The sequence below is a fragment of the Amblyraja radiata genome, chromosome 19 (genome assembly GCF_010909765.2).
Source record: "Amblyraja radiata isolate CabotCenter1 chromosome 19, sAmbRad1.1.pri, whole genome shotgun sequence".
In the NCBI taxonomy this organism is placed as follows: Eukaryota; Metazoa; Chordata; class Chondrichthyes; order Rajiformes; family Rajidae; genus Amblyraja; species Amblyraja radiata.
The window spans coordinates 14,019,102-14,032,458 of NC_045974.1; the positions used below are offsets into that span (position 1 = coordinate 14,019,102).

At 43.8% G+C, this 13,357-nt stretch overlaps 1 protein-coding gene across 2 annotated transcripts in view; it reads right to left on the reverse strand.

The window, feature by feature from the left end:
- The window catches only part of svopl (SVOP like), a 106,582-nt gene that overhangs the window by 82,232 nt on the left and 10,993 nt on the right, over positions 1 to 13,357 (reverse strand). The window contains exon 1 of one of the 2 annotated variants that reach the window (XM_033037728.1): positions 7,187 to 7,197. The exons of the other annotated variant lie outside the window; for it this stretch is intronic. The gene's annotated coding sequence lies outside the window, so the exon portion shown is untranslated. Of the gene's footprint in view, positions 1 to 7,186; positions 7,198 to 13,357 lie in introns of those variants that run through there. 2 annotated transcript variants of the gene reach the window in all.

A 13,357-nucleotide genomic window follows, 5' to 3' on the forward strand; every position in this document is an offset into this window, starting at 1 on the left:
TCCACAAAATCAAATTGTATTTCTGTGCTTTTCACAGGACTCCTTGCACATGCCACAGCCAACTTAGAGCAAGTTCATCTTGGTACTGGCCAAGGAAGCCAATAATAAATTGGTGATTGAAAAGTTGAGTTCTTGATTGGTAAGAGTGTCAGAGGTTATGGGGGAGGAAGGCAGGAGAATAGGGTTGAGAGGCAAAGATAGATCAACCATGATTGAACAGCAGTAGACTTGATGGGCCAAATAACCTAAAGGACCTGTCCCACTGTACGAGGTAATTCAAGAGTTCTCCCGAGTTTCCCGTGATTCGAACTCGGAGAATTACGGTAATAGTCGCTCGTAGGTACTAGGGGCTCTCGTGGACATTTTTCAACATGTTGAAAAAACTTCACAAGCTTACCGCGCTTTCCTACTACCTGTCGTTAGCGTTACGAGCCGCTAAGAGACGTCCCAAGCTCCGACGTACCCGCTACGTACATTCTACGTACTTATCACGAGTTTGATTTTTTTTTTTAACTCGGGAGAACTCTTGGGTAAACCCGTATAGTGGGACAGGCCCTCAATTCTGCTCCTATAACTTATGAACTTATAAAGTGCTTTAGCGCCACTGGAAAGATACAGGTCGTGCCCACATTATGGCAGGTTTGTGTTCCCGAGAACCATACATGTCACGTCAGACATTGGCCAAGTATAGAGTTCCCACATGGCAGAAGACTCCTGGGGTCCCAACCCACGCACCTATTCCAGGTCTCAGTCCAGTAAACCCTTCCCCAAACTACTTCCAAACTCTTGTTCGTTTATACAGGCATTCATATACTGATGAGCACCTGTACACAACATGTAAATGAATGCAAAGCTTTTTCACTTACATTTTAACCACACATATGGAAACATATGGAAACTTCACCATGATTACAGATACAGACTTTGCATTGTGCACTATACTCCCAGGTAGCCAGACTACCTCGGCAAATACTGTAGCATCCACAGGTAACAATAAAACACTGTTGTAGGACTGCATGCACATTGAAATAATTTGAATTGAAATAATTGAAATAATTTAATTGCCACACAACCAAGGTCGGTGGTATTTGGGTTGCCAGCAGCGGTACAATAATAAAGAACACAACCACAATAAAAAATGTACACAAACATCCACCACAGCATTCATCACTGTGGTGGAAGGCACAGAGCTTGGCCAGTCCTCCTCCATTTAAAAAAAAAAAAATATCTTGTTAATTTTCTGGAAGTATAACATTCTTTACAGGCAAAATTGTTGGTATTTAAAATTAACACAAATACTGACCACCTTTAATAAAACATACACACACACAAAGAAACCTTGTTTAAAGTCCTATCACATTCCCTAAAGTTGCTGCAAGGACTGTAACCCCACCTAACAAATAGCACCATATCTCCCGCAACTTTCTATAAAGATGGTTACATTCTGAAGGATCCGCAGTAATACAGACACCCTCTATGGATACTCTGCAAGCACAGAGATTCTGCACTACACAGATGACCAAGCGCAGACTGGGCGATCATTTTGCTGAACACCTACGCTCAGTCCGCCTTGGCCGATGCGATCTCGCGGTTGCCAAAACTTTCTTATCTCCTCTTCCCATACTGCCCTGGGCCTCCTCCACTGTGAGAGTGAAGCCACATGCAAATTGGAGGAACAGCACCTCATATTTTGCTTGGGCAGCTTGCAACCCAGCGGTATGAACAATGATTTCTCCAATTTCAGGTAACCCTTGCATTCCCTCCCTCCCCCCCCTTGTCGTCCTACCAGTTCCACTGTTCACATCCTTGTATCCCTCCATTACCACCTCTTCCTCAGCCAACAATGGACCATTGTGGGCCCCAACCATTCTCTGGTCATCTGTTGATGGTCCAATGCTGTATATATATATACACATATATATACACACATATATACACACACTGTACTTTTTTTTTCTCATTTATTATATTGTTTACAGTGTACTATGTTTCCATATTCTGTTGTGTTGCTACGAGTAAGAGTTTCATTGTTCTATCCGGGGCATATCACAATAAAATACTCTTGACTCTTGTGTAGGAAGGAACTGCAGATGCTGGTTTACACTGAAGATAGACACAAAATGCTGGAGTAACTCAGTGGGCCAGGCAGCATCTCTGAATAGAAGGAATGGGTGACATTTGGGGTCGAGACCCCTCTTCAGACTGAACGTCAGGCGAAAGGAAGTTAGAGATAAGGAAGTGCAGGAGTTGACTCTTGACATAAATAGTTAATCTCATAGGAACTCCCTTAAAACAAACAAACGCCAACTAATATTGATACAGGCAGTGAAGAAAGCGAATGGTATGTTAGCTTTCATAGCAAAAGGATTTGAGTATAGGAGCAGGGAGGTTCTACTGCAGTTGTACAGGGTCTTGGTGAGACCACACCTGGAGTATTGCGTACAGTTTTGGTCTCCAAATCTGAGGAAGGACATTATTGCCATAGAGGGAGTGCAGAGAAGGTTCACCAGACTGATTCCTGGGATGTCAGGACTGTCTTATGAAGAAAGACTGGATAGACTTGGTTTATACTCTCTAGAATTTAGGAGATTGAGAGGGGATCTTATAGAAACTTACAAAATTCTTAAGGGGTTGGACAGGCTAGATGCAGGAAGATTGCTCCCGATGTTGGGGACGTCCAGGACAAGGGGTCACAGCTTAAGGATAAGGGGGAAATCCTTTAAAACCGAGATGAGAAGAACTTTTTTCACACAGAGAGTGGTGAATCTCTGGAACTCCCTGCCACAGAGGGTAGTCGAGGCCAGTTCATTGGCTATATTTAAGAGGGAGTTAGATGTGGCCCTTGTGGCTAAGGGGATCAGAGGGTATGGAGAGAAGGCAGGTACGGGATACTGAGTTGGATGATCAGCCATGATCATATTGAATGGCGGTGCAGGCTCGAAGGGCCGAATGGCCTACTCCTGCACCTAATTTCTATGTTTCTATGTTTCTACATGCCCAGAAATCCCCTCTAAATACTGACACAGTCTTGGGGATTACCTGCAAACTCATTCAGAGACCTTTGCAAATCTTGACATGTTCCCTTAAAGTTCATGTAAAATTTGACACATTACTAAAGAGCTCACTGTGCTAATGACACTCTCCACGTGTGTGAACACACGCTTAGAGAATTCCCTGGAAAACAGTAGCACAATGGACATCTAGGTAATATTGGTGGACCCTCTGAATACAAAACAAATACTCATACACTTCAGTTGAAGAACCCTCTGCTGGAGCCTCCTGAGCATACCGACATACCACAAACACCATAATGCAGGACACATCTGAACCATTTCCTCATCCAGCCTGTTGTCACAGCGCTGCTTATCACAGCTATGTGCAGTTTAATGCGATGCTAACTCGCACTGCCAATTGTGGTGGCGGAGGCAAATATGATTGTGGCGTTCGAGAGGCTTGGAAGATGGACATGCAGGGAATGGATGGATATGGACCACGTGCAGGCAGAGGAGATCACTCTAATCTGATTTGACGCACATTTTGTGGCATCATTGCTCCTGTGTTGTACTGCTCTATGTTCTATAATGCAGCAAATCTTGCCACTCATAAAGAGAAGCTGATCACTTCCAAGGGCTGCCCGGAGTTGCCTCAAAGCTTTGAGAAGTTTGCTATAAGGCAAAAAGGACGAAGTGCTGGATTAACAGGTCAAGCAGCATCTCTCCGGAGCACATTGGTACTGCAAGTTGGGCCAGAGCAGGATGGCGGTCAGAGGATCTCAATCTTTTAACACGACTCAGAATATTTCAACGGATATGGCAACAAGGTCTTGAGTAGGAATAAGCTGCAGATGCTGGTTTAAACAGAAAATAGACACAAAAAGCTGGAGTAACTCAGCGGGTCAGACAGCATCTCTGGAGAAAAGGAACAGGCGACTCTCAGCCTGAAGAAGGGCCTCGACCCGAAACGACACCTATTCCTTTATCTTTGGCTACAAGATCTTTTTTCCTACAGGGGCATAGCAATAGCAAGTGGCTACCATAAATTTCCCCAGGAATAACAGAGGAGAGGGGGTGGACATGTGGGACAGAATGGTTTATAGTGCGACAGACATCATTGGCCAAATGATCTCTGCCCTTGCTCGTCAAATCAAGAGTGTTTTATTGTCATATGTCCTGAAACGGAACAATGAAATTCATACTTGCAGCAGCACAACAGGTATCTAATCACAGTGTGTAAGAAGAAGATGTAGATGCATTCATAGTACTCTGTAAAACCCACAATAAATAAAAAGTTCAGTATTTATTTTAATTAACAAAAAAGAAGCAAAAAATAAACAATAATAGTGCCAAATCACAAATAATGTCCACAAGTCTCTGGAGCTTGGAGCTCATTTGAAGGTTGTAGCGTTTAATAGCCTGATGGTTGTATGGAAAACGCTGCTCCTGAAACTGTACGTAACCGTTTTCAGACTCTTATACCTTCTTCCCGATGGCAGAAGTGGAATGAGAGCATAGCCCGGGTGGTGAGGGTCTCTGGTCCTGCTGGCTGCCTTCTTGAGACAACGACTCTTGTAGATTACTTCGATGGTGGGGAGGTCAAGAAATCCAGGGTGTGGAGAAGACTGGGAGGAGGTAGCCGACAGTGCCAGTGCCAAGGACTCCTCTGTACACACAGAGCATGGCAATGATCTCACATCTATGATCAAGTTCAATGAAGGAGTAAACGGCGGCTCCAATCAGCCGCTCCACTAGCTTCAGGCTGTGATGTGACCCTAAAACTGTTCTAAAGTGTAGAGTTAGGTTAACTGATGGGGAAAGGCGACATTGGATGGATTACGATTCTGTGTGTTTTAATAGACATGGCGGTGCAGCGGTAGAGTTGCTGCCCTACAGCGCCAGGGACCCGGGTTTGATCCTGACTACGGGTGCTGTCTGTACGGAGTTTGTATGTTCTCACTATAACCACATGGGTTTTCTCCAGGTGCTCCAATTTCCTCCCACAGTCCAAAGACGTATTGTTTTGCAGGCTAATTGGCTTGGTAAATTGTACCTAGTGTGTGTGGGATAGTATTAGTCTGCGGGCATCGCAGGTCAGGGCGAACTCGGTGGCCTGTTTCCGTGTTGTATCTCTAAATCAGGGGTGGTGAACCTGCGGCCTTAAAGCTGCGTGCGGCCTTCTAGGCCATTCAGTGCGGCCTTCTAGGCCATTCAGTGCGGCCTTTTGAATGAACCCAAATTTTATAGAACAAATCCTTTTATTTTTATTATATGTTTTTGTTCGTCTTTTATTATTTTTATTTTAATCTTAAAATGAACGTATTTAAAATACCAAAGAGTAAAAGAAGATTCAACTAAATAATCCTCCCCGACTGACAGCCACAATTAAAACATTAGTAAGTCATGAGGGCTATTTTAACAAATTAATGTGCATTTTGAAGTGCGGCCTTATTAGATTACAGCTAACTTGATAGAAACATAGAAATTAGGTGCAGGAGTAGGCCATTCGGCCCTTCGAGCCTGCACCGCCATTCAATATGATCATGGCTGATCATCCAACTCAGTATCCCGTACCTGCCTTCTCTCCATACCCTCTGATCCCCTTAGCCACAAGGGCCACATTTAACTCCCTCTTAAATATAGCCAATGAACTGGCCTCGACTACCCTCTGTGGCAGAGAGTTCCAGAGATTCACCACTCTCTGTGTGAAAAAAGTTCTTCTGATCTCGGTTTTAAAGGATTTCCCCCTTATCCTTAAGCTGTGACCCCTTGTCCTGGACTTCCCCAACATCAGGAGCAATCTTCCTGCATCTAGCCTGTCCAACCCCTTAAGAATTTTATAAATTTCTATAAGATCCCCTCTCAATCTCCTAAATTCTCGAGAGTATAAACCAAGTCTATCCAGTCTTTCTTCATAAGACAGTCCTGACATCCCAGGAATCAGTCTGGTGAACCTTCTCTGATCTCCCTCTAGGGCAATAATGTCCTTCCTCAGATTTGGAGACCAAAACTGTACGCAATACTCCAGGTGTGGTCTCACCAAGACCCTGTACAACTGCAGTAGAACCTCCCTGCTCCTATACTCAAATCCTTTTGCTATGAAAGCTAACATACCATTCGCTTTCTTCACTGCCTGCTGCACCTGCATGCCTACTTTCAATGACTGGTGTACCATGACACCCAGGTCTCGCTGCATCTCCCCTTTTCCTAGTCGGCCACCATTTAGATAATATTCTGCTTTCCTGTTTTTGCCACCAAAATGGATAACCTCACATTTATCCACATTATACTGCATCTGCCAAACATTTGCCCACTCACCCAGCCTATCCAAGTCACCTTGCAGTCTCCTAGCATCCTCCTCACAGCTAACACTGCCCCCCAGCTTTAGTGTCATCCGCAAACTTGGAGATATTGCCTTCAATTCCCTCATCCAGATCATTAATATATATTGTAAATAGCTGGGGTCCCAGCACTGAGCCTTGCGGTACCCCACTAATCACTGCCTGCCATTGTGAAAAGGACCCGTTTACTCCTACTCTTTGCTTCCTGTTTGCCAGCCAGTTCTCTATCCACATCAATACTGAACCCCCAATGCCGTGTGCTTTAAGTTTGTATACTAATCTCTTATGTGGGACCTTGTCGAAAGCCTTCTGGAAGTCCAGATACACCCACATCCACTGGTTCTCCCCTATCCACGCTACTAGTTACATCCTCAAAAAATTCTATAAGATTCGTCAGACATGATTTACCTTTTGTAAATCCATGCTGACTTTGTCCAATGATTTCACCACTTTCCAAATGTGCTGCTATCCCATCTTTAATAACTGACTCTAGTAGTTTCCCCACTACCGATGTTAGACTAACTGGTCCGTAATTCCCCGTTTTCTCTCTCCCTCCCTTCTTAAAAAGTGGGGTTACGTTTGCTACCCGCCAATCCTCAGGAACTACTCCAGAATCTAAAGAGTTTTGAAAGATTATTACTAATGCATCCACTATTTCTGGAGCTACTTCCTTAAGTACTCTGGGATGCAGCCTATCTGGCCCTGGGGATTTATCGGCCTTTAATCCATTCAATTTACCCAACACCACTTCCCGGCTAACCTGGATTTCACTCAATTCCTCCAACTCCTTTGACCCGCGGTCCCCTGCTATTTCCGGCAGATTATTTATGTCTTCCTTAGTGAAGACGGAACCAAAGTAGTTATTCAATTGGTCCGCCATATCCTTGTTCCCCATGATCAACTCACCTGTTTCTGACTGCAAGGGACCTACATTTGTTTTAACTAATCTCTTTCTTTTCACATATCTATAAAAACTTTTGCAGTCAGTTTTTATGTTCCCTGCCAGTTTTCTTTCATAATCTATTTTTCCTTTCCTAATTAAGCCCTTTGTCCTCCTCTGCTGGTCTCTGAGTTTCTCCCAGTCCTCCGGTATGCTGCTTTTTCTGGCTAATTTGTACGCATCATCCTTCGCTTTGATACTATCCCTGATTTCCTTTGTTATCCACGGATGTACTACCTTCCCTGATTTATTCTTTTGACAAACTGGGATGAACAATTTTTGTAGTTCATCCATGCAGTCTTTAAATGTCTTCCATTGCATATCCACCGTCAACCCTTTTAGAATTAATTGCCAGTCAATCTTGGCCAATTCACGTCTCATACCCTCAAAGTTACCTTTCTTTAAGTTCAGAACCATTGTTTCTGAATTAACAATGTCACTCTCCATCCTAATGAAGAACTCAACCATATTATGGTCACTCTTGCCCAAGGGGGCACGTACAACAAGACTGCTAACTAACCCTTCCTCATTACTCAATACCCAGTCTAAAATAGCCTGCTCTCTCGTTGGTTCCTCTACATGTTGATTTAGATAACTATCCCGCATACATTCCAAGAAATCCTCTTCCTCAGCACCCCTGCTAATTTGATTCACCCAATCTATATGTAGATTGAAGTCACCCATTATAACGGTTTTGCCTTTGTCGCACGCATTTCTAATTTCCTGTTTGATACCATCTCCAACTTCACTACTACTGTTAGGTGGCCTGTACACAACACCCACCAGCGTTTTCTGCCCCTTAGTGTTTTGCAGCTCTACCCATACCGATTCCACATCCTCCAAACTAATGTCCTTCCTTTCCATTGCGTTAATCTCCTCTCTAATCAGCAACGCTACCCCACCTCCTTTTCCTTTCTCTCTATCCCTCCTGAATATTGATGTGGCATTCCAACATGAAACGGTTCTCCACCCCTGCTCTAAACTAAACTAAAAACAGGAAGAATAGAGAAACAGAAATTAATACCTGTTCGCACAGCCTCGGATTACGTGCGACGTCACAAAGCATGGAGAGTAGCCGTACAGAAACAGACAATGTATTTAGAAGGCGAATAACACTTTGGCCTTTGTTGCAAAGGTATTGGAGTACAAAGGCAATGAAGTGTTGCTGGAGCCCTTTGGGTGAGATGTTTCGTGTTATTTTAGTCTCCACACGCAATGGAGGAGATAATTACCTTAGAGGCAGTGCAGTAGATTCATTAGACTGGCTCCGGCAACATGGGGAACAAAGGATCCTGATGGCTGAATTCACCCAGACGCAACTGCGTGGTCAGATCGAATGATCTTAAGCTGCATTCACATCATTGTTTTCACTTTAGTTCCAGGAACCCGAGACTGGAAATGGCATTGTGACCCAGTTGCACGTTGAAACCTCAATAGAGGCAGAGCCACTCCTTCTTCCAGCTTCGTTTGTTCAGGATTGCCAAGTAAAGGGCACCAGTCCTACTCCCAGGGATTGTTTGCCAAGTCTGGGGGGGGGGGGGGGGAGGAGAATAGATGTTCAGCTCAGAGCAGTAACGTTCGGAAGGGGTCACAGCGCTGCGGCAGAGGTGGAACAGTGATTGGCAGCAGTGTGAAAACAGGGCCCCACAACGTTACAATTGGTAGAGTTCCAATGACCCGGGTTCAATCCTGACCTCCGGTGTTGTCTGTGAGGAGGTTGCATCATTTTCTCGTAACCACAGGGGTTTTCTCCAGGTGCTCATATCAAAGACATACGAGCGGCCAGACTAGTTGACCTGCTGGTTTGTAGGTAAGCTGTAAAATCTGGGTAGAGTTGATTGGGAATGTGGGGGACCACGTGCACTGAGGTACAATGAAAAGCTTTGTTTTGCAGGCCATCCAAACAGATCTGATGTATTATACATAAACACAATCAGGTCAAACTAAAGTAAAACAGATAGAACGAAGAGGAAGATACAGAGTGCAGAATATAGTTCTTAACATTGTAGTGTTGCAGTTCCATAGACAAAGTCCAATGTCTGCAATGGGGAAAAAGGTGAATCAGACAGCACCCTAGCTTATGGAAGAACTGATCAGAAGCCTGATAACATAAGGGAAGTGTATAGGATCAGTGTAAGCGGGCATTTGACGGCTGGTAAAGAGCCATATGACTGTGCTGTATGACTTTACGACCAGCATGGAGCTAGAAGGAGCTCGCACGCACTCTGACGTGCCAACCTCCAGCAGCCGCTTTAAGTGCCATTGATTTGTCTATCAATATTATTGTCAATGCTTTTAAGAATTGCAAAGTGTGCATCAGATAGTGCTGTAACATAGGAGACGGAGCTGGTTACTTGTACACGGCAAGGCAGCATGAACACCTCTCTTGTATTAAAAAGGCCACAAAGTGCTGGAGTAACTCAGCAGGTCAGGTATCATGTGTGGGAAGGAACTGCAGATGCTGGTTTAAACCAAAGATAGGGTTTAAACAAAATGCTGGACTAACTCAGCAGGTCAGGCAGGCATTTTGAGTTGGGACCCTTCATCGGTCTGGAATCCCAACCGAAAACGTCATCCTTCATATATTACCTGACCTGCTGAGTTGTTTCAGTACTTTGTGCCTTTTTGTTGTAAGCCTGCCTCTTCACTTGAAATGACCGGTTCAGATCATGGCGGAGATTTAACTGAAGTGCAGCGTAATTCTACTTTGAAGTGTCACATCAATCGTCTTTGAAGAACCTATACACAGTGCCAAAACAATCTTTATGTGTTCCTCTAGCAACATTCCATGAATAGTTACAGGCACAAGTAATTGAAATAATTACATGTCATGGGAGGAGGCACACTAATTCGCCTTCTACAACTTGCGTAATTTTATCTTTGAACTTTAATCACCGATGAATTGGAATGACGCCTTTGCTTGCAAGTTTACCATAAATGATTTGTAGTCACAGCATCGAAGTAAAGGACTTAACAGTTTAAAGATTAAAATGTCAGAGAGCCATTGATTAGTCAAATCTGCACCTTTACACAACTGTTGCATTCCTTCCTTTCAACCCTCCCGTGATATCCAACGCCAGACGTGTTGTTACATACAATTATCCAATTTGCAATCCTCTCCCGCCAACAGTGGGCCATTATGGACTCAACCCTTCGTGAGGTCATGTTGCTAGCTCTGTTTTGTTCCCCCCCCCCCGCCCCCCAACCCATCTTTCAGTCTGAAGAAGGGGTCTGACCCAATACCTGTTCCTTTCCTCCAGATATGCCGCCTGACCCGCTGAGTTAAAACCCAGCATTTTGTATCCATCTTCGGTATAAACCAGTATCTGCAGTTCCTTCCTACATATTCAATTTGTGGTTTTGGGAGAGGTTGTGCATTGCAGCTGGTGACACAAGAGATTCATGCCAGTGCATGGCTAAATGCGGAATTTGTAACCACCAATAATTACCTGAATGAAGTTCCCACAAACATTAAAACCAGTTAATTAACTTTAACGTTGGAGATATAGCGCAGAAACAGGCCCTTTGGCCCACGCCGATCAGTGATCCCCATATACTATCACTAGCCTACACACACTAGCGACAATTTACAATTTTTACCAAAGCCAAATTATCATGCAAACCTGTACCTGTACGGATGTGGGAGGAAACCGGAGCACCCGCGGAAAACCCACGCGGTCACGGGGATCACTCCATACAGACAGCACCCATAGTCAGGATCCCCCACAGTAGTAGTAGTTGTGGCTTTTGCCAGCAGCTTGGCAAGTTAGAGACTGAAATGTGTCGATGGTAACATTACCGCCTCAGTAGTTCAGTAGATGAAGGAAGCAGATTAAGCCAGGGGATGAGGTACAGATCAACCAGGTAGATATGTCTTGGGAGGCATTGATTTATTGATTATAACTAGATTATAACTAGAACCCAACTTTGCCAGAGTATAATGGTACAGTGCCCTCCATAATGTTTGGGACAAAGACCCATCATTTATTTATTTGCCTCTATACTCCACAATTTGTAATTTGTAAGAGAAAAAATAATCACATGTGGTTAAAGAACACATTGTCTGATTTTATTAAAGGCCATTTTGGTTTCACCATGTAGAAATTACAAGAGTGTTTATACATAGTCCCCCGTTTCAGGGCACCATAATGTTTGGGACACAACAATATCATGTAAATAAAGCATGTAAATAAAAGTAGTCATGTTTAGTATTTTTTTGCATATCCTTTGCATGCAATGGATGATTGAAATCTGCGATTCATGGACATCACCAGTTCCTGGGTGTCTTCTCCGGTGATGCTCTGCCAGGCCTGTGTTGCAGCCATCTTTAGCTTATGCTTGTTTTGGGGGCTTGTCCCCTTCAGTTTTCTCTTCAGCATATAAAAGACATGCTCAATTAGGTTCAGATCGGGTGATTGACTTGGCCACTCAAGAATTGACCATTTTTTAGCTTTGAAAAACTCCTTTGTTGCTTTAGCAGTATGTTTGGGATCATTGTCTTGCCGCAGAATGAACCGCCGGCCAATGAGTTTTGAGGTATTTGTTTGAACTTGAGAGATAGGATGTGTCTATACACTTCAGAATTCATTATGCTACTACCATCAGCAGTTGTATCATCAATGAAGATAAGTGAGCCAGTACCTTCAGCAGCCATACATGCCCAGGCCACAACACCCCACCACCGTGTTTCACAGATGAGGTGGTATGCTTTGGATCTTGGGTAGTTCCTTCTCTCCTCCATATTTTGCTCTTGCCATCACTCAGTTATATGTTAATCTTCATCTTATTTGCCCACAAGACCTTTTTCCAGAACTGTGGTTGCTGTTTTAAGTACTTCTTGGCAAACTGTAGCCTGGCCATCCTATTTTTGCCACTGGTTTGCATCTTGCAGTGCAGCCTCTGTATTTCTGTTCATGAAGTCTTCTGCGGACAGTGGTCATTGACAAATCCACACCTTACTACTGGGGAGTGTTTCTGATCTGTCAGACAGGTGTTTGGGGATTTTTCTTTATTATAGAGAGAATTCTTCTCTCTATAATAAAGAAAAGCTGTGGAGGTCCATCAGCCGTGGAGGTCTTCCTTGACCTGCCAGTCCCTTTGCGATTAGTAAGCTCACCAGTGCTCTATTTCTTCTTAATGATGTTCCAAACAGTTGATTTGGGTAAGCCTAAGGTTTGGCTGATGTCTCTAACAATTTTATTCTTGTTTATCAGTCTCATAATGACTTCTTTGACTTTCATTGGCACAACTTTGGTCCTCATGTTGATAATTGATAAACAGCAATAAAAGTTGCCTAAGATGATGGAAAGACTGGAGGAAAGACTAGGTGCTGAGAGCTCTCTTATACCTGCATTAAGGAGGCAATTAAACACACCTGATCAATTACGAACGCCTGTGAAGCCATGTGTCCCTAACATTATGGTGCCCTAAAATGGGGGACTATGTATAAACACAGCTGTAATTTCCACATGATTAAACCAAAATGTATAAAAATGCCCTTTAATAAAATCTGACAAAGTGCACTTTAACCACATGCGATTTTTTCTATTACAAATCTCAAATTGTGGAGCACAGAGGAAAATAAATAAATGATGGGTCTTCGTCCCAAACATTATAGAGGGTAATCAAGGTGTTTGAAGGGACTTCCTACTCATTGCAGGGCAAAGGTTCATCCTCAGAGTTGAAGGTACAGAACATCACCATTCTGCATCAACCAATTTGCACCCCGAGTCCTGTAACATCTCAGGATCAACTCAGTCCACAGGTACATAGATAGAAACTACTCCCTCTTTTCATTTAGTTTAGTTTAGTTTTAGAGATACAGCGCGGAAACAGGCGCACAGAGTCCCACACATTAACACTTTCCTACCCACTAGTTACAATTTACATTTATACCAAGCCATTAACCTACAAACCTGTACGTCTTTGGAGAACTCACTCTTTGTGTCGTATAAAGGCTTATGCCCCTGTCCCGCTTAGGAAACCTGAACGGAAACCTCTGGAGACTTTGCGCCCCACCCAAGGTTTCCGTGCGGTTCCCGGAGATTGCAGGTGCTTGCCGGAGGTTGCAGGTAGTGGAAGCA